The sequence below is a fragment of the Dermacentor albipictus genome, chromosome 2 (genome assembly GCF_038994185.2).
Source record: "Dermacentor albipictus isolate Rhodes 1998 colony chromosome 2, USDA_Dalb.pri_finalv2, whole genome shotgun sequence".
In the NCBI taxonomy this organism is placed as follows: domain Eukaryota; kingdom Metazoa; phylum Arthropoda; class Arachnida; order Ixodida; family Ixodidae; genus Dermacentor; species Dermacentor albipictus.
Window position 1 is genome coordinate 98460739 of NC_091822.1, and position 20954 is coordinate 98481692.

At 42.6% G+C, this 20954-nt stretch overlaps 1 long non-coding RNA gene across 2 annotated transcripts; it reads left to right on the top strand.

The window, feature by feature from the left end:
* The first annotated feature begins 9410 nt into the window (after positions 1-9410).
* On the top strand, positions 9411-19418 carry LOC139055495 (uncharacterized). 2 transcript variants are annotated; one of them, XR_011511804.1, is made up of 5 exons: positions 9411-9838; positions 10559-10649; positions 13390-13575; positions 15385-15546; positions 19322-19418. It is a non-coding gene; the product is annotated as an uncharacterized lncRNA (long non-coding RNA). The 2 variants fall into 2 exon arrangements; XR_011511805.1 differs by having other exon boundaries at positions 19325-19403.
* Positions 19419-20954: the final 1536 nt, after the last annotated feature.

The window sequence follows — 20954 nt, forward strand, 5'->3', positions numbered from 1 at the left end:
TATAGGTTTTGGTCACGTCGTTGCTTCCGATATTGCATGAACATTACGCTCTATCCGAGACACTGATTTAGACGCATGCCTGCTGGCTCCGAGTTTAAGGATTCACTCGACAGATCAGCGATGTAGCTTCTTTTCACAGCCGAGAGAGATTGCTTGGACGCAGAGCGAGTAGTGCGGTGTATAAAATGTATGACTACGCATTTTTCGGTGTTACGTCGGCACCTGCGGGTCATGCTCACGCGTAATAATTTTTTGCTACGCTACCACTATATCGCAAAAATTTAATTTTGCTATGTAGCCCACTCACTTACATTTTTGTTGCTTTCTGTAACCAACGCACTACTTTTTTGCCGCGAAGGCCGGCAGTGTGCGAAGTCGCTTCAGCACTCATAGAATGGCATAATTTTGAAAAAAACATCATTAACTTTTTTCTCTCACTATTCTGAATTAACAGTTTTGTGCTGATTAAGGTATTAAGGTAGAGAGGCAGATCTCGTATGAACGAGCATGTGAGTCGTAATTCTGAAAACAGCACAGCTGCTCCCTAGGCGGTTTCGAGGCACACAGTATTGTGGCTATATATACTGGCACCGTTGCTTCTAGAGTATCGCGTGTAGGTGGCATGTCTTCCAAATTTCTGCATTGGGCGTTTCTGAAATGTTTATGTATGTCATGACATATTGACTTGTTTCGTCGAATTTGACGCGGTCTCCTGTGCATATTTCGAAATTTGACCAGCAGCCTCTGCATGTCAACATGTTCGCGCAAACTCACGCGATGCCTCTTTTTATACTCCCGTTGCATCTCGAAAAAGCTCCGTCCTTGCAAAGCAAAAAATTAAAAAGACAGAAAGAAAACTCCCATAATTCCACGCAAAAAATCCGCTCGCACGGAGTAAAAATTCTACTCCGATCGTACGGAGCATAATAAACTCCGAACCGGGCCGGGGGTCGCTAGAAGACAAGCAGTATACTCCCACGTCGGAGTTATTTCCGTTTACAGTGTGGTGGTGTTCGGACGCAAGTGAGCGCCGAAGAAGTCAGCGTCCACTGCTAGCGGGAGTAAGCAGTCGGGCCGTGGGCCCGAGCTTGCAGATTACCACAGGTGGAACCTGGACTGCCTAACCTGCTCAGTCAGCACAACGTCCCATCGCGTGGCAACCTTGAGTTGCCACGACGGCTCGGCGCTTTTCAACTTCGCGGCCACGTGACAAGAACTGTTGGCGAGGCGTACCCCGCTCTTATTCTAATGTCCTTGTGTATTCTGACACACCTAACAACTTTAGGATTAGAGTAGCGGTGACTTTGATTAATGAGAACTGCATTTGTTACGAGCAGTGTAGAGTGCTTTTCATCCTTTTTCTCCATGCTTTGTTTATGGGTGTTTTCTTTCCACTTTCTATGTGTAAATACACATTCTTCTTTCACTTCTGAAATTTACCGCTTTCATGCTTCATTTGAATGGAAAACATAGATAGCGACATTATTTTAGGTCGCTTTCCATAAACGGACCGTGACAGGGATCAAGGCCTTGCTTAAGGTCTCACACAGGCAGCTTGCGATGTCACTACAACGTAATGACGGCGCCATCTGTAACCGCCACGGCAAACAAACAGCATGTCGGATTTTTGGACGTGGTGAAATGTCGTTTTGCAGAAGCAGCTTTTCTAGCGGTGTTCCACAAATTGCCTTCTCGTGAAAATTCCATCTGCCCATGTTAGGTCACATGGTGGTCGGGAAATCTGAGACGGAAACAAATTATTTAATTTTTCTAATATTAATCATCATATCAAATACATTGGTCCACTCGGGAGGTTTCGACCGTGCCCGTTAGGTCACTCTTACATATGCGGCAATCTCGATGAAGGTTTTACGCCAGGAGGTACGTTGACATCTCGGTGCCTCAATTCCACACGTGTGTTACATAAACTACGGAAGCCTAGGATCAAGATAAAATCATATTGTACAGCTGCCGCGTATTCAACTGCAAGAAATCAAATTATATCTTAGGGTAATTGCAACTGCTTATGGATGCTACACAGGATAATGTCCAAGAAATCACTGGAATCTCCACTGACCTTGAAAATACTTGATATCGTTTGCAGCTTCTTACAAAGTAAGCATTGACGTATACTTCTCTCTTGCCCACACCAGATAGCCATTTCATATGGTCACTGCGGGTTAAATATAGTGATGACCATTCTGTAGCACATGCGCACAACAGGAAATTGGCAAAGAGCCGTGTCCGTGTTTTAATTGTCTCCAATGTCCTGGCACAGTTGCTCATCAAGGAAATTTCGAACAAATTGCTCACAGTTATTCGGGCCATGGAGAGTACATACGTTGAAAAAAGAACCAAGAAATATTTTTTATGGTGTAAACTATTTATTGTGCTAATTAATGAATTGTTTATTGTTTTTAGGCTATCCAAAGGTGAAACGTCACTCCAACATATAAGAAACGAAATAGGGGCTTTGCTTTAGGTTTTCTGTGTTTCTTTTATCGTTGCGGCGCATAAAACACAGCGTAGCAGATATGATATATTGTACATTACGTGGGATGATTTCATTACTGCACATACCACAATGGGGGATTTACCAAGAAGTGGCCGTTACATATCATGCAACCGACTGGAGATACTATCCTGGACGGTGTTGAATTCTGTCATCTTGTCATATTTGGTAATGGCGGTATTTTGATCATATCGGAGGCACCTGTGGGCATCTCTAATTGGCTCAAAATTCCGTCATTGCCCAATTCCACGACGTTGCGGAATCGACACTGTCAAGAATAGTGTCCGTAGCTCTTTTACATCATTGCCGCGTGTTGTTGAGGAATATATTTTCCATACATTGGCACATCCCAGGTGATCTGTGATGAAGCAACCTGTACATGCGCAATAACCAAGAAAAAATGAAAAAGAAATACAATACAATGTAACAACTGCCACATTGTGTAGCATCGGCATACGCGAGGGCAGATGCACGTGTCACGTACCTTTGTGCCAAAGAAAACTACACAAAGAGAGTTCTTTTTTTTTGTCGGCCGTAATAATTCCACTTATCGTTGCTCTCCTAATAAATTAAAGAACGTGTTCAGACACCCGTACGGCAACTCACGAGCACATCTCTCTCGATGATCAAGTCCACTTGGTGTCGCAAACCTGGGGTGATGAAGAGTGGCCGCAGTGGTCAGCGAATTACCTGTCGCGTTGCCTCTGACCTTAGCGCAAATTATGCTTGGGAAAACATACACATCATTCTGGAAGCCATCCATCATACCTGATTGCTTAGCGTTAATAACCACCGCAGATTGCAGCCAAGAAGAGCCGCCTGCAGGCCTCTACCCCCCCCCCCCCTCTCTTGCCCACGCTTATATTGTCACGTGTACCTATCTTTATCGGGCGCCTAACAAATTTTCTCGCACAGCGTGGGATGCGCCTGCGTGTGTCCGAAGTTTCTGGAAAATTATCGATGCTTCTATCCGGCTGTCTGTTGTCGCCGAACTTTGTGTTATCTGATTTCATTGCGGGACGGAAATGGTGTAGAGCTTCGTGGAAGGCAGGCGGGTCCGAGTGATTAGTCTGGAACATTCGGCGACTGCTATATAAAAGCCGACGCGCTTAAACCGCTGATCAGATTTTCGACGATCGCCGACCCTGTTCGCCGCTATCGTTGAGTTATAAGTGTAGCCTGATTTTGTGGGCACAGGTTCGCCCAAAAAAAAGTAGTTTTGTCTTTCACAGTATTGCTACTGTGTTCTTCAGCGTCACCACCACGTGACATCTGGTGGAGGTGCGGGGTAACGTTCCCCGTACCTCTCGCAGATGTCACGCGGTGGTTAGGTTGAAGAACACCACTCACTCGTTCACTCACTCTCGCACTGCATAGGTTCAAGAACAATCTGTCCTCTTGGCTGAGTCCATCCCAGTCTTGAACCTATGCAGCGCGAGAGTCAGTGAAAGAAAAGAGGTGAGGGGGCAATCATTCACAGACGCAACACCCGATCGACGTCACCGACTTGCACGGACCAATGGAAAAACTAGGAAAGTGCTCCAAAATGAGAGCGCATGACCATGACGCCCCCCCAAAAACGTTGAACCGAAACTAACAAGCACACGCATGCAGACAAAAACACACGAATACTTACTTAATGTTTCACAATTTAAACGAAACGCAAAAAAGGGGGGATTTCCATGTCAGGGGTTCCTCGGAACAAAAGTGTGCGCGCCTCCTTGGCCGCATCACATTGTTGTTTTTTTCTGTGCAGATTTCAGGCAATTAAGTTGAGTGAAATCATCTTTCAAGTAATCACATTTAAAACGAACTTTTACTCATGATCTTCAGACGGTCGTGTTTCTAGCATCCTGATCGAGCACTACAGATAAGAACCGAGTCACAGAGAGGAAGGACGTGTTAACGCAGTAGCTCGGTTTCACAGAGAAATCGTGACTGCTTCCTGTGGCTGCGGTGTCCGTGATCGCATTTACTCGAAACTCTTTTTTTACATTCTCGGCAGAGCAATGGAAATCTACCAAGTTTTAGAAACTCAACTCGACATTGAGTTTAACATTGCCACTGACACGTTCGTTGAGAACAAACAAACGCACTCGTTCACAAGACGAGAAACAATGTACACAATTTACTGTGTACGCGAACTTTGGTCGTATTTGTCTTTTTTTTCCTTTCGTTCGATTGTACTGCTCTTTTAGATTCAACGTATATTTACGTCCACATATTTAAGTTGGCACCAAGCTAGTCGCGTCTCACGTGCATAAATTTATTTTTATTTTGCTTAATTTCACCTTGTTTTGTGTGCGAAGAAGTTCTTGTGTCTTTTTACGTTACAAGCACATTGTGAGTTTCATCTTTTCGTTGTTTTGTTACTTATGTTTAATGGGTGTCCTTTTGTGTTTCGCTCTCCTATATTTGTAGCATCGGGACGATGCATTTTAAGAGGGGGGTATGGACACGTCTACTCATCTTTATCGGGCGACCACGTTTCGCCGCCTAACAAATGTAATCGCACAGCGTGAGATGGGCCTGCACGCATCTGAAGTTGTGTTATCTGATTTCATCGCGCGACGCGAATGGTGTAGAACTTTGTGGAAGGCACGCGGGTCCGCATGATTAGTCTGGAACATTCGACGACTGCTGTATAAAAGCCGACGCGCTTAAACCGCTGATCAGATTTTCGACGATCGCCGACCGTGTTCGCCGCTATCGTTGAGATATAAGTGTAGACTGTTTTCGTGGGAACAGGTTCGCCCATTAAAAGTTAGTTTTGTCCTTCACAGTATTTCTACTGTGTTCTTCAACGTCACCACCACGTGACAATACATACTCTTCGATAGACTTTGCCTCTTAGTGGGCGCTCACCTTCCCTCGGCCCCCTGTGCGCACGTGACGAGACCCCACGCATGAAGCCGCCGTCCATCTCGGCTCTCCCTCGAACGCTTTCCGCCGAATCTGCAGCATACAACGCGCTGCGACGAGGGAAGAAATTCGCCTGAAGTGTCGCTATAATTGCTATGACAATAAAAGGCACAGAAGCTTAGCTATCGCATGCGTGGAAACATGCTTTCATTCACTCGTCTCGCTGGGGACAATGGTGTAAGGCGACATGGAGACACTTCACAGCTATCAAGGGTCCCAGCCTAAACATAATGGTGAACCTTCAGTGAAATCAAGAAGGGTGTGCGGCGCAAGGTAACAATAAACGTAAGTTCAAAGTACGGTACGGTCCGCTTCTGCTATATATAAATAAAATAATCAAATATGGGTAGCGGTAAACATACGCAGGACATGCGTAAGCAGAGTTGGTTTTATTCACCTCAGTGTCTAGGCGACACAACGGAAGTGGTTGCACGTCAAAGAAACACTTCTGTGCCCGCCGAAGTAGCACTGTGGCTATGGCATTGCTCGAGGTCGCAGATTTGACCAGCGAGCGTATACTTTTATTTCAAATCAACAAGATTTAGGCACCCGCATTTTGACGAGGGAGAAATCGTGAGACATATCACGTGTCTCGTTTCATAAACCATCAGAAGTGGCGTGGGAAGAAAAAACGTTGAGCCCGATTAGAGTGCAGATAATTGGGGAAAATGCTTGTGATTCTCCTCTCTCTGCATCGTTCTACCTACGGGAGAGAAATAGTGATCAAGGTAAAAACTGTGATCGCGGTATCAGAGACGTCCGCTACACATACAGTATACCAACTATAAGGAACGATCTCTATTCTCAGAGGCCAAATAGAGACGATGTACCTGCTTTAGCGAAGCATTTAGGTGTCTGTCAAAGCAGAAAATCATGACTGATTCCAGGAATTTCGCAAACGTGTGATTTTCCTTCATCTTTGTAGAAAAAGGAAGGCTGTGTTGCATCTGGCAGTACTGCCGCACTGTTTCCGATGGGTGTCGACTAGTTCCGCAATTTGTGAAGCGCGAAAAAAATTAAATTATGGAGATACCACGCACTATGGGAATCTATGGAAGCGAAGCTTTCTGTGCTGTTTGTATTGACTGCCATAATTACTGGCTCATGTTGACTGCAAATATTTAGTTTTTAAAACGGTTTCTGAACACGAGTGTCGTGAGGTGATGATAAACGTTACCTTTTGTGCACCACTACTGTTTGTCTGCTTAGTACACAAAACACAAAGGGAGAGGTGTTTGCTTTAGTTGTTGTCCGCCATATTTCGTCACCTCAGAGAGGGTTGAGCATTGTCATTGGCTCACATGGCACATCGCATTATGGCAGAAGCCTTAAACTTGATTTTGATGATGAGGCTCTGCATGCCAAAACCACGATCGGATTAAGAGGCATGCCGTAGAGCCGCACTCCGGAATAATTTGAGCTGCGTGGTGCTCTTTAACGTCTCCCTAAATCAAAGTAACCGATAGTTTTTTATTTCTCTCTTGTCAAAATGTGGGTGCCTCGGTCAAATCTGCGACCTCGAGTAATGCCATAGCCGCAGTGCTACTTTGGCGGGCACAGTAGTGTTTATTTGACGTGCGACCGCTTCCGATGTGTCGCCTAGACCCTGTGGCGCACTTTATTGAACGCGACTCTGCTTACACATGTCCTGCGTATGTTTACCGCTAGACATACTTGATGCTTTTATTTTTATAAATAGGAGAAGTGGACCATACCGTATCTTGAACTTAAGTTTATGTAGCGTTTCTGTGCCGTCTTACGTTAGCTTTTTCTATTCCACCCCTCACCCCTGGTATTTGTATGAGAACTGCGAACCAAAGGTGGCAAGGCTTTAGTCACTCGTTTCGCGACTGCCTCTGTTCAGCCCATTCTCTGCCTTCTCTTCCCGCTCCTTTCTTCCATTCTGTCTAGCTAAACTCTGGATTGGCATGTTGGTAAAAAGGTAAGCGCTGGTGAGGGGTCACGGTCAATTACAGCTGTCAAAACGCTAATGTGGCCTTGACCCTGAACCTCCAGGGGGCATTGTGCACATTCGACGCGGTGCGGTCAAAACGAGTTCTTCGCGTCTTTTCTCTGCCACGCTCTTTCTATGTATATAGAGCTTTTCATCTGGTGAGAAGAATAGGGAGCGCGGCGCATCTTGACGGTATTGCTGTCGCTAGCTGCGGAACGATTTCGGGATGGTTTAGATCTTACTTTGTGAAATTTACGCATGTCTGTTCATATGAGATCGTAAGGGGAGCCTTTCGATGCACCGGTAACTACAGTACGCGCTTGGGGGCCCAAACATGTGACGCGGATTATAAGCCGCGGTGTGTGTAAGTGTTGTGAACTATTTTGCGTACACTGTAAAAAATTTCCGTAATTTTACGGGGGATTTCTGTCATTATACGGAGAACTGCAGATAAAAATACGGAAAGTATGTCATATTTCAAAAATACGGCAATATCTGCCCTTAATATACGGAAAGTGCTCTCCGTATTCAGCTTTACGGACATTTTCACTGTAATCATATAACGGCTATACACTGTTTTGGACGAAACAGAAAATTCCGTATTTTTGTTATGTGAACATCCGTATATTGTGAGAAAATTTAAGCTGTCTGAATGAGCGCTCGTACTCATAAAGTTTCAGCTAACAATACTTTATTGAACACGCAAACTGTACGCATTACGAAGATGCGTACAAAATGTGAGAGCTAGCCTTCTACCAAAAGCTGCAATAAGAGATCGTATAAATATATATACGCATCTTCTATTCCGGTCGCAGTTTGCCGCGCATATGGGCTTTGTAACGCTGATCATATGCGCAAATATATGCGTGTTCTCACAATGTTCTCAAATTAGGCGCTTTGTAGTTAATAACGCAGCATATATGTTTAAATGAATGAAGAGCCGGGGACATACGTGCATACGTAAACAAGCTTGCGGCACTCAGGTGCTGGTGCACTGGGAATGACATTGGTGCTCTATACGCCAAAAATTGTGCGTACTCTAAATCAGTACCGAAATGCAGGGAGCGGTATAATGACCGTAACTGCGTTTACATTTGGCAATAAATGGTCTCGAAGGGGACTGGCGGCCTATAGATCCAAGTACAACGGTCGGAGGAAATTTTCGAATGCGGCAAGTGTCGAATCCCAAGTGTCAAAGGGCACTGCTGAACTGCAATGTAGTTGGTTGAACTCATTCCCATGATATTTACAAAATATCTCGTCTCTGACAATAACTGCCCATTCATTGAGACAAATCGATTACGCATAATCTTCACTGTTCATGTGTTAATTCTTGCGGTAAGATGTAATCGCAAACATTTGGCGCTTCATCTTGAAACAAGACCGGTAAGCGCGCTCGTTCTTGTACGGTAGAATAAAGAACGCGAACATGCACCGACATGTGTGTAAACTACTGGAAGGTGACTGAAGATGAAGGACCTATTACCGTGCTAGTACTGTGTATACTGTCAAAAAGAAGAAAAAAACATTTCGGAAGGAAAGAATGCCCAGTGTCGAGATGTAACGATTCAAGCTTTATTTCTTTTTGACCTAGAATGCAACACCATTAGTTCCACGTGCTTTATGCATGGGTAATGTTATGACACAACTCATTATTTACCCGTTCATTACATGCACCAACCAGCCCAAATTATCGCTGTACTAGAGCTTATGGACGCATCGCAGTGCATTGCTTTGCACTTCATTGTAGCACAGGGGTTTGCTATTGCCAGTAGCGAATGCTTTGGTTGACCTCCCTGCCTTTCTGTTTTTTGAATTCTCTCTCCCTTTGTATAAAACGCACTAACTTGTGGGAGAGAAAGCGTTCTCCTCTCTTAGAATTCAATTAATTGTCAAGCAATTATATTCCAGTTCCAGTAACTAGAGCACAAATGCGAAAACGAAACCGATTCCGTTCGGTTCTCCGCGCTCAGAGTGCGGCACCAGGGGGCAGCGCGCGCTGCGCGTCCGTTGAAGGAGTGGTGTACGGAGATGCACATGTGTTGTCAGCCGGCATTTTTCGAGTTGTGTTGTAAATGTTGTTAATTCGCCGTAAATATCTCTTGATTTGTGCTCAAGAGTGGAGCAAGACCCCAAGGAAGAGAGATTGACGCATCGGGAGCGAAGAACAGCAACGATGGATGGTTACGCTGCTTGGGTCTCGGCACGTTCGAATTGGCAAAGTTCCGAATTTGTCGCTGTGTTGTGTACGCTTGTGCGCTCATCATTTGCCGTCATCGCGCGGAGATATTTGCGCTGGGTGTCTTTCACTTCGTGTACAAAACTCTGCACGCTGCGGCATCGAAGAAGTTGTCCTGTGTTTGGGTGCACGTATGCGCTTGGACACGGATAGCCTGCTTGCTCTCAACGGGTGTTCAACAGTCTACGCGCGCTCGTAACTTCCTCATGAGGTAAGCCCATTTTAATCTTATTTGGTTTGCATAACGCAGGTGTTAAAATGATGTGTGGTAAGCCGGTGTCGCGAACAGAAATATTGTTTCAAAAGACCACTATGCAACGTCTTAGGGCAAAAATGACGCATGAATGGGGAAAGGGATCACCCTATCTTTTCAGATCGATTCCAGTCGTAGCGCGATTGGCTCGATCGCAATTTCCGTGAGGTACTTCTAACCTTTTGTTCACTCGCGTTAAAAGCGTAGAATAAAACTGCGTTCAGTTGAGCTCTTGTATTGACGCTTGTATTGGCTTGAGAGCATACTGTATCCGATACAAGAACTTCTGTTAAAATACGGAAATAAACGTTCGAGGCAATAGCAGTCGCTCACTACCTGTGATCGTTACTTTCTTGCTTGGGTGCACGTTTTAATTGTGACCAGAAAAAAACGTCTTGCTGCACCGCAAACGGTGCAGCAAGACGTGTTCCTTCGAATGATGTCTGGGCAGTCAAGGCATTCGTGCCACTAAGCAAGCAGTAAACGGGGTATCAGTGCGAAAAAATTTGTACATACAAGAGAAGCGAAAGGTATCATCATTGACTCTTTTATTTTACGAATAATTAAGTTGTATTACTAAAGCGGAGAGTGGATATGCATGAAAGTCAGATTGTATTGATACTCAGCAAAAACAAGGTAACTTATCATTACTAATCAATCCTTTTCTTTTACTGAAAGGCAAGTTGCTGTTGTGCTGCAGCTGAGAAGAGGTCTGCTGCCTGCAATGGGTCCATCTCTCTCAAGTTATTGCAGTATTATAGCTCTCAAGGTGAGTGGATTTTTTTTTCTCATAGCTATTTGCCACCTGAATCATGACCGTTTACTTAGCTGTGTAGGTGATCACTGTTAGTGACATTGGAGTGCTGGTGGACCAGCACTCCTTTATGATTGCAACGCATATGACAGGGTGCAGCTGTGGCAGTAGGCAAAGGTGTTAATCTATAAGCCAAATTAGGTTCTTTGAGGTAATATGTTAATATATTGATGACATTGGATTGTGGTCTAGCAGGCAAAAATGCTAAACAAGAAATTTTAATTTGCACTTGGTAAGATGTGCAAGCAATTCAGGCTGTTATACATGAAATGGGACATTTGTAGATGTCTTCTACAGTGATGCAGTCCTGAATTGCTTCAGAGTTGAGTGATACCACTATAATTTCTCTGTAGAGCATGCAGCACAGTTTAGCATTGGGGGAGGCTGGCATCAACAGGCGTCTACTTACTGTGAAGTTCAAATGAGGTGTTACTGTTAGGGTGACTATATATAATTTATGGTTTAATTCTAATCTTGTGTCAGGCAGACATAGTTTACCCACTTGGTTAAACAATAGAGATGTAATATCTATGTATACAAGTATTACCCATTCATTTATGCCATTTAGACAATGGCAGAAATGCGTGGGTAATACTTGTGTACATAGACAATACATCACTATTGTTTAACCAAGCGGTGCCCCTGCATGCTAAATTTTACAGGGCTATTATTATGTAATGTCAGCTTTTGTTGTAACATTAAGGCACCTTTTATATTATTACAGATTACCACCATTGTGCACCATCATAGTGTGATATTTACACTAAATGTATTTGACTTTGCTATAAAACCTTGCACAGCGGTGCATCATGAAATTTTTTTATATAGTTTCTGGCCTCAGAATGCACTTCACGTTATATTCTTGTTTGCAACAAGACTATAATGCAGGTTTCTCTCCTTATGTTTTGTGGCACTTCAAACTGCGGCGAGCTAAACCACTGGGCAGCAATACTGGATATGCTACTGCGTGTGGAGCTGTCTTCAAACACACACAAGGAATACATCATTGCTTTTTTAGCACAAAACAACGGACACAAGAAAGACGACAGAACAAGGCGCTACCCTCAACTGACATCACTTTATTGCGTCCCTCCTTTGTAGACAGCAGAATCTAGAACATGCGCTGTGAACACCATGTGCAGGAATCACCAACATCTGATCAAAAAAGCACACTCATGCGACAGAATAAAAAAAAAACATATTGAGCACTGTACAAGGTTAAAGAAAGCACACTAATGCACTGTGACCCCAATGACTGTATGAATAAAACTTCCGATAACTCTCTGGCGGTGGTATCACGGCTCTTTTTTCAAAATCGTAGCATCACGAAACATTGCGAACCTAAGCGATCCATACCAACAGGCACAGGTTCCCATTTGGCTCAACATTGTAAAATATGGAAGTGCAAAGCCATGCATCGTGATACTACGATTTTGAAAAAGTGCTGTGATACCACCGCCCGAGAGTTATCGGAAGCTTTCTTCATACAGTCTTTGGGGTCACAGTGCATTAGTGTGCCTTCTTTAACTTTGTGCAGTGCTCAGTATGGTTTTTTGGATCCCGTCGCATGAGTACGCTCTTGTGATTGGTTGGTGGTCTCCGCACTTCGTGCTTACTGCGCATGTTCTTCTAGATTCTACTATTTATAAAGGAGCGACGCAATAAAGTGATGTCAGTTGAGTGTAGCGCCTTGTGCTGGTTGTCTTTCTTGTGTCCAATGTTTTGCGCTTAACAAAGTATTTATGGATTCACACCAACTAGCCCGCCAACACATTGTGTTGCGGGCACTTCTGAAGTACTGTCTGTCTAATAACCTTGGTGGCATGAAAGCGCCGTCCACTTCTATGCGTTGCTTTCTGTTTCATTGTGGCATCACATCACATTATAATCATAATGTGTATGTACTTTTTCCAAGAGACCCATATTCCTATCCTTGTGTTATATTTGCTGTCGCATTATTTATGTGCAAATTACCAGTGCTCCAAGCTCCATTTTATCGCAAAGTAAACTACTGGTACTTAAACAGTTCTATATATCAGAAAACCAAAGCTGAACTGCCGAACAGTACCAAGCGGCAGCCTTAGTGCAGTGTCAAGTAGTCAGATTTTATTGGTCATGCAGAGGTGCACAGGATAGCTCTTTATTACTTGCTGAATAATTAAGCTGTGTGAAAACTGAGTATTTATGTAGCTTCAACCACATGCTATTGGCCATTGCTCCTGCCCTCATCAAATGTAGAAGATTATCACGGCATTTCCTATTCTCTTTTTCCTTCTTACAGTGGGATTACTGTATGCGTAAGTAGGAAACGGATCACATAGGCAATCAAAAGCCAACAATGTGTAAACTTGGAACATTGATTGTACAGTTTGATGACCCAGAATAAGTAGAAATACACCATAAATGATTGACCATTAACTTTTACTTGACACAGGGCTAGAGCATACAGTAAGCATACTGTATGCTCATACGGTGTCACATCAATTTAAATTTTAGTTGAGCTTTGCAGTGTACACTTCTATTGTTGCATTCTCTCAGAGGAATGGTAATGTTTCGCGTGTATAGCAACTAGACTGTCTATATACAGTAGTAAAAATGTGTGAACTGTATTTTTTAATGATTTGATAGAATGTGTAGCACAATAAAGCCATACAATCAACGCACAGTGATGTGACTTTCTCTGCACGTGTTGCAGGTTCAAAAAAAGTATGGTGGAAGCTGTTGCCAAGGTTCCGGCCAGAAAAGACAGCCAGTATAAAAGGGTCCACGCCACTGATCTCTACTACAGGGGATGAACAGCACATCGAGCACCCTCGACTGAAGCCGGCCTTGTCCTGGAAGTTGGTGCTTCACAACTTTGCGGCAGCACTTTGTTGCACGGGTGTGTGGCATTTCTTCCCCTAACATGCTTGCCTGATGTGCCATAAACTACCCAAGCAGTGTTTCGAGGTGTCCAGAATTTTTCCATTGTAGTGTCTACAGTGTCGCTAACATAAGTGGCGTGCAATGGAAACACTGGTAAATCAGAAAAAACTTGATGTAAGAGAACACTATCGTATACGGGTTCAGATTGTCATAAAAGTGCTTACCAGACATGTAGAGACCTCCTAAAATGTGAAAAACCACAAAGAAAGGTTTTTCGGCAGCAATATTATCTGATCGCACGCACTAGTTAGTCCACCATATGCCCTGCTTCCAGGACAAGCGACTGCATGACATCGCATTTCCACTGGCTTCACCTGCATCCGGTGCGGTGTGCTGCATCCAGCGAAACATGTTAGAAATCAGTGGTGCACAGTGTTTTCTGTCCCCTTTCTCGACGCCTACTGAACACATGTTAAACTGTTTCCAAAGCAGACAAACAGAGGGAAAGGGTTCTGAACACATTGCATTTTAAAGTGGCTGGTCTGGGTAACGCAAGTACTGTGGCATAGTAGATTTGCACCAGGCAACCTGGGCGCCCAAAAAGGCTGCTGTTTACTTGCAAATGGCCAACATATTGTGAGCATGAAGTTCTTTTTTTATTCTCATCGCTTATTTAGCTAATGGAGACAGCTTTTACAACTGAAGAAGCCTTGAAAGCATGAAACACTTCACAAAACCAGCTTGAATATATTGTGTCTGCATCACAATTTCATGGCTGCATGAGTGAACCCTCAGGTTAACATGTAAGAGAGTTCATGATGTTTGCCATGCATTATCCACTTTATTTACAGGTCAACCCTATCTTGAGATTTAAGCTGATGTTGCGTTTAGAGAAATTATGGCCGAGAGCCAGCTTTTGAGAATACAGATTGAGCTTGACAGATTAAACGCCAGAACAAGTCGTTGAGGATTTCAGATCAAGAATCTTCAAATGCCAGTTCATTTAGTGGTGTTAATATTCTGCTCGAAGTTATTGATTGTTACGTTCATATGGTGCCCAAGCATTGCGGTAACAACTTCACTTGGAGTACATAGCAAGGGTGTATTCGATGTAAGCTGCTGGCTTTTTTTCTGTGTTTTCAAAAACTGGTTTCTTGTTCACTTTAAATTTTCAAATTTTGCATTGTTTATTAGGTGTTGTGTCCTGTTTCCTTTTCCTGCAGCTTCTTAGTTAAACATCTGAATAGTGAACACAACTTGACCTTTTGCTTGATTGTCTAGATTACATGCCCTCGATGCAAAACAATTTCACTTCAAAACTGCTTGTACCATACTGAAAGAATAACTTGAAGCAGCCATAGCTACCAATAACACGCAAAAGATGATTATGAAAGTTTTAATATTGTTTTTTGATCTACAGGGTGTCTTGACTATCATGCACCAAGATTTAGAAATATGTAAATGCGATGTAACTAGACAAAATGAAGGTAATGTTTGCCATCGCTTGGAGATACTCTGATTATATTGTGCATTCTGCCTAATTGCATAATTCTTAATTAGTTATTAAATATCTCAAATAATTAAATTAAATGTGTCAATGAAAAGTTGTAGAGCAATATGAAAGCCTCCTGATACACTTTTTTGTTACTGTTACTCATTGTGTGCTACATAAAAGTGTTTTTCCAAGGAATAAGCCTGCGAATACATTAAAAGTGTCTTGAGTGGCCAGTCATATGTCATTTTGTGGTGCAAAGCCACGAATACAACTTAAATGGGCTCTTTTAAGAAAAAGACTTAGCTCAGCAAATTATCTTTCTTTGTGCAGCCTGTGGAGACAAGGTTTCTTAGACATGGCCATGGCCCTCAAGGAAGATGCCGAGGCCACAGGCAGTTCCTCCAGTGACCGTGAAAAGGTCCCCTGGGGCACAAGTCTGGTTTGGCACCCCCGCCTTTCTCCTGCAGCTTTTCTGTCTACTTAGCTAACCAGGTGGGTCAATGATGGCAAAGGGAAAAAAAGAATCAACAGTATCAAATGCAGAACTTGCTCAAGCTCAATGCATTTTTGGTGTGAAGTTTTTCCCTTATCATTTATCAAAAAACGGGTAATATGTATATGATATGGTCTTCATACGGACACCTCTTTCCCACAGAGAATTAGCAGTAAAAAAAGCAGCTTATGAAGGCTTGAATATTAGCTAGGATGATGTGGCATAGATAGGATAATGATTATGAATGTTTCTAATGAAGGTAGTGGTAGTAAAGTGAATAATCATAGTTTATATATAGATTGAAAGACATTTCGTTCCAATGCCAGAATTTTAAATCATCCCAAATAATCCTTGCATTTTATAGTCTTCATTTTATAGTTCTTGATGCTTGCTTCTTGCGGACATCATTCTTATGCTGCATAAGTCACCTGTTATAAATTCCCTATTTCTCCCGTTCAAGCAACTTCCAGAAACTTGCTGATGAGATTAGGGGGCGGCGTGCACCCCAGGCTGAGATATGCATTCAAGAGCCTCATATCTTGCAAATGTTAGAAATACTCCTGCTAAGCAAGTTCTTGGTGTCATACAAGGTTATTTGCGAATACGAATTTGCCTAAATTTAGAAAGCAGTCAATATAAAACATGTCAAGCGATATCGCTGACGATACACACACATTCCAACTGAACTAAATACAAATAAATATAGCACCAAATGCAGAATCATTGGCATGATGCCATTCTTTCAGTGGAATAAAATCTGTCCTGCATTGTAAATCTGGAATCCTTTATAATCCAGAATACTAAATACTTATGAGGGTTGTAACGTAAAATATGCATGTATTTATTCCTCGTTTTTTTACTTTAGGACCCGATAATGCTTAAACAGCAGTGAAAGAACTGAGATCACAGTACCTAATACTTTATATTGCTCCAGAAATCCGTTTCCCTGCCGATCGCAGCATTAGACTCTAACAAAAAGGCACATAACACTTAGGGTGGTGCTATTCACTTTGATTGTTTGGGAACGAAACCCATAATGTACATGTTATGGCCCTACGTGTCATTACGTTTGAACAACAAAAAGGTAGAGGGTTTGCGTTTTGCAAAACTGCATGGAGGTTTTCACTGTGTGCAATTAAAATTAGGAACCTTCCCAGCTCATACTAAATGCATTCTCCAAAGCTTTAGGTTATACAGGTGCACTACTTTACACAGAACACACTCTTTTCCCTCGTCACGGCTCACACTCTTAGGCAGAGTTACACCCTTTGAAGTGCCCCTTCTTCCACACAACGATAATTGTCATCTGCCTTTATGCATTTCCTTTCTTTACCGCTGCGAGCCCTGTGCTTTCCAGTAACGAACGGCATGCGCGTTATCAGCATGATAGCATTCCCGACAACAAAGTAGCGGGCGTGGCGTTTTCAAGAAAGGAAACGCATCAAGGCAGATAACGATTATTGTTGTGTGGCAGAAGGGGCACTCCAAAGGGTGTAACTTTGCCTAAGAGTGCAGGTGGTGATTCAGATTCTTCAAAGGTGTTTCATTGTATGGGATGGCACATCGCGCTTCACTTATTTGCAGAATATTGCATTCCAATTGTGTCATATGAGATAAATCCATTAGAGAGCTTTAGCTTGCCCTAAATTTATTACAGCTGTGTACTGGTAAACTGGCCGCAGCTTGCAGTGCTTGTGGAAAAACAATTGTAACTGCCATATTATATGTAACTGCTAGTGCACAGGCTTCAGCAGCAGCAATGGTCAGGGTACACTTGTTTCTTCTATTCTGGGGTATGCATCCTCCACCAGAAAGTAGTTTTTTTCGTCTTCCTCTTCTACCATATTGGAATGTGAAATTGGGTGTAATTTGTAGGATATAGTCTTGCATAAACTTCATGAGCATTTATTCTTGTCTGTGCCACAGATCATTGTTGCTACCACTGTAAAAGCAGGGTGCCTGTTTACAGCACCCGTAGGGAACAATCTGTGAATCTTTAACGAACAGTAAGGATAATGAATAATCGTATAATTTTTAGTAATTTTCAACAAATTTAGCACTCTTTGCTTTCCACTATGGTGTTTTTCAAACTCTAATGTTGGCACAAGGTTTGAGTGCAGGATGTCATTTTGTGTGAAAGAGTACACTTGTGCGCATAACACCTCATCGTCAACATTCTGCTGCACAGAATGTCATTAGCTTTCGTATGCATTGGTCACTATCTCACAAACCGGTTGCTCCTTTGTTAGTTGGAATGTAGCATTTATGTAAAGCACATTTGATGTTCTAACAAAAAGCATTGTGCCCTCTTATCCCCTAATTCTCCTCACTTGATGCCTAGTGTTGTAATAGCATGGTTGACACCATGAGAGTCAGTGTGGTGAATAATTGTATCTGGTGGAGTAGGGGGTGTACGTTAACTTAAGCAACTTTTTCAGACGACTTGAATCAGTATTGTGGAATGCTGTTTTTTTTTTCAATCACTGTTACCAAGTTTCACTTTGGTTGTGGCAACAAGTATAATGTAGTTCGCTAGCACTCCTGCCAACACATATAACGTGCAGGCATCTGTGTTGAAAAAAAGACCAGCTAATGGTTTGCCAGGAGCTAAGGTCCATTTAGACCATTAAATTTTGAACTTACACCGGTGGAAATAACTGGTGAATGAAAGCACATCCGGGAGAACTGAAGCAAGACTGCGAGTCGGCCTAGTTGGAACAAATTCATCTTGAAACTTATTGTGCGCAACAAACAGGGACGAAGAATAGAAGAAACATAAGGAAGAGCGCTTAACATTGTGTTTCTTCTATTCTTCGTCCCTGTTTGTAGCGCGCAATAAGTTTCAAGATGAGCAGGAGAACTGACCATAATATTTTCTTTCATTATAACACCACTGAAGCTTTGAACTGCATTTGAACTGGCTTGTTTAAAAAATGACCCATTCCCTTGTTCAAGTAAGACAAAGGTTCCACAGGAAGACAGAAACTTGAAGCCGTCAACGGCAGCATGAATATAAACAGCACTCGACGTTTTTCAATCTTGCACCTGGTTATATTATCCATCCCATTTTTTTCCACAGGCTGTTCTTTACTGTTTTATGGTCATACCCAGTTTAATTTTAATGTCCCTATTTTTTAATATTTGGTTAATATATATTTTCTTCATCGGCTTTCAACAAAATATATATTCATAATGTGCCTTCATTTACCATTTGCAGTGATCTTAACCAGATGCATCTTGATACAAAATTTATTTTCCTTAATTCTTCGTTTTCCTTTTCCAAAAGTGCAAACTGTTTATCTTGATACCTATTATGTCTTCTGGGAAGATTGGGTCCACTGGATTAATGACTGCATACATGTGTACATCGTTTTCTGTTTTGGTCACCCCTACTCTTGGCAAGTACTGACAGCGTTGCTCATACCCGCTCCATCACAATCACCACTGCTAAGCACACCCTTCCTTCCTTTATTTTAACACTTTGGCTTCTCTTGACCTATTATATGCACCAGTTACTTCTCCCCCAATGAGGCTAGGGGCCAGTGAGATATGCACAATCTAAAACAACACAGCCAAGGAAAACATTTGCTACCCTAATGACAAGCACCTATGTCGAAATGTTCGCTACAGCAACATCCCCTGTTCCAACACTGTTGATCTACTTACATGTTTTTCTAACACAGAAGTTGCTGCTTTGTCGTGTTCTGTGGTTATACTTTTTTGCCGCTTTCTTTAGGATGGATATTCACGAATACTATTTGTTTGTCCTAACAGCAGCAAGTTTATCCTTGCAAGCGTTTGGAGTCAAGAACAACTTTCACCAGGAAGAAGTGCAAGACGAGTGATTGAAGAAAATAAAGTTGCTTCTGTGGTCTAAGAACTTGAGTACTGAAATGTTGCACCTTTTTGTATATATGCTATGCAGTGCATTCATATCACAAAGTGCAAAGTGTTTCATCTCTGCAGCCATGTCAGTGTGTTGGCAAGACAATTTTCTCAATGGTGACCTGCTGCTTTGACTAAGAGCTGCCTTCATGACATTTGCATTAAAGGAGATGTACTATCGTGGACAGAAGTACCCTGGAAGTGCAAGCGTTGACCAAATTACATTTCTGCTCAAGACCGCTGAAAACAGTGGGTCACGTATACACATTCCGAACGCAGATGGTGGCAAGGCTGATCCCAGCAAATAGCACACCAATGAAATTCGGTCGACTCTCGCACGTCCTGGGCAATTTTGTCCCCGATGGCACATTCTTCGAATAATGGATATGCTCTGCAAGATGAAATACGGGAAGCACCTGTACTTTAACGGATATAGTACAGATTTAGCATACGGAGTCTTTCGTTTTCTGAATACGGCAAGCACCTGTTTTTTAACAGTTATAGTACAGATTCAGCATACAGTGTGTTCCGTTTTCTGAATACGAGAAGCACCGTACTTTAACGGTTACAGTACAGATTCAGAATACAGAGTCTTCCGTTTTCTAGATACAGAAGCACTCGTATCTTGTATTACGGTCTCTTTTTTTACAGTTGTCCGTTCTACGGAAATGACCGTTCTTAATTTACGGAAGAGTGTTCGGTCACAAATTACCAGCAAATTTTCTGTAAAGTAAGGCAATTTTTTTTTACAGTGTAGGTGCTGGATTATAGTTACCGTTGTTCTATACAGCGTATGTTCCAAGCATGCAGCGTCAATGTTTATATATCTATACACGTTGTGCGGCGTGACAATGTGAGCTCGTATTGTGGTCTTGGCACGTGTTTCTCTGTTTTTCCAGAAAGAGGATGATAATCGAATTTTTTTTCGGTTGTGTTCGTTCCGTTCTCTATAATGCACTTACAGGTATTACGGAAATGTTGACCTCAAATATAGCCATGGCTTTCTTATTATGCGATCCCTCTCATATGTTAAGGCTTTAATGGGCAAAAGATCAATGCCGACGCACATACCTTATATATGTATCATGCTGGTTCACCAGCCGCAGTAATCGCCGTGTTGAGCAGCGCCATCGACCTCGTGCAGGAAGACTAGCGTAGACATATAGTGATTTCAAGCCTACTAGACTTCAAATGCCTGAAAACGATGACGGTGTACCACAAATATTTGCTAGCGCCTGCCGCTTAGATGTTTCGTGATTGCCTTAGGTTGACCGCACGCGAGCATGTGCACTTATGTTTTAGTCCCTACGCCAAGCCATCAGACAGACAGCAGATTTACCGTATCATGCTGGTCACACAGAGACACCGGTTCTATTCTATTCGTTTCATTGAAACGAATATACACTGTAAAAAAAAATTGCCTTACTTTACAGAAAATTTGCTGGTAATTTGTGACCGAACACTCTTCCGTAAATTAAGAACGGTCATTTCCGTAGAACGGACAACTGTAAAAAAAGAGACC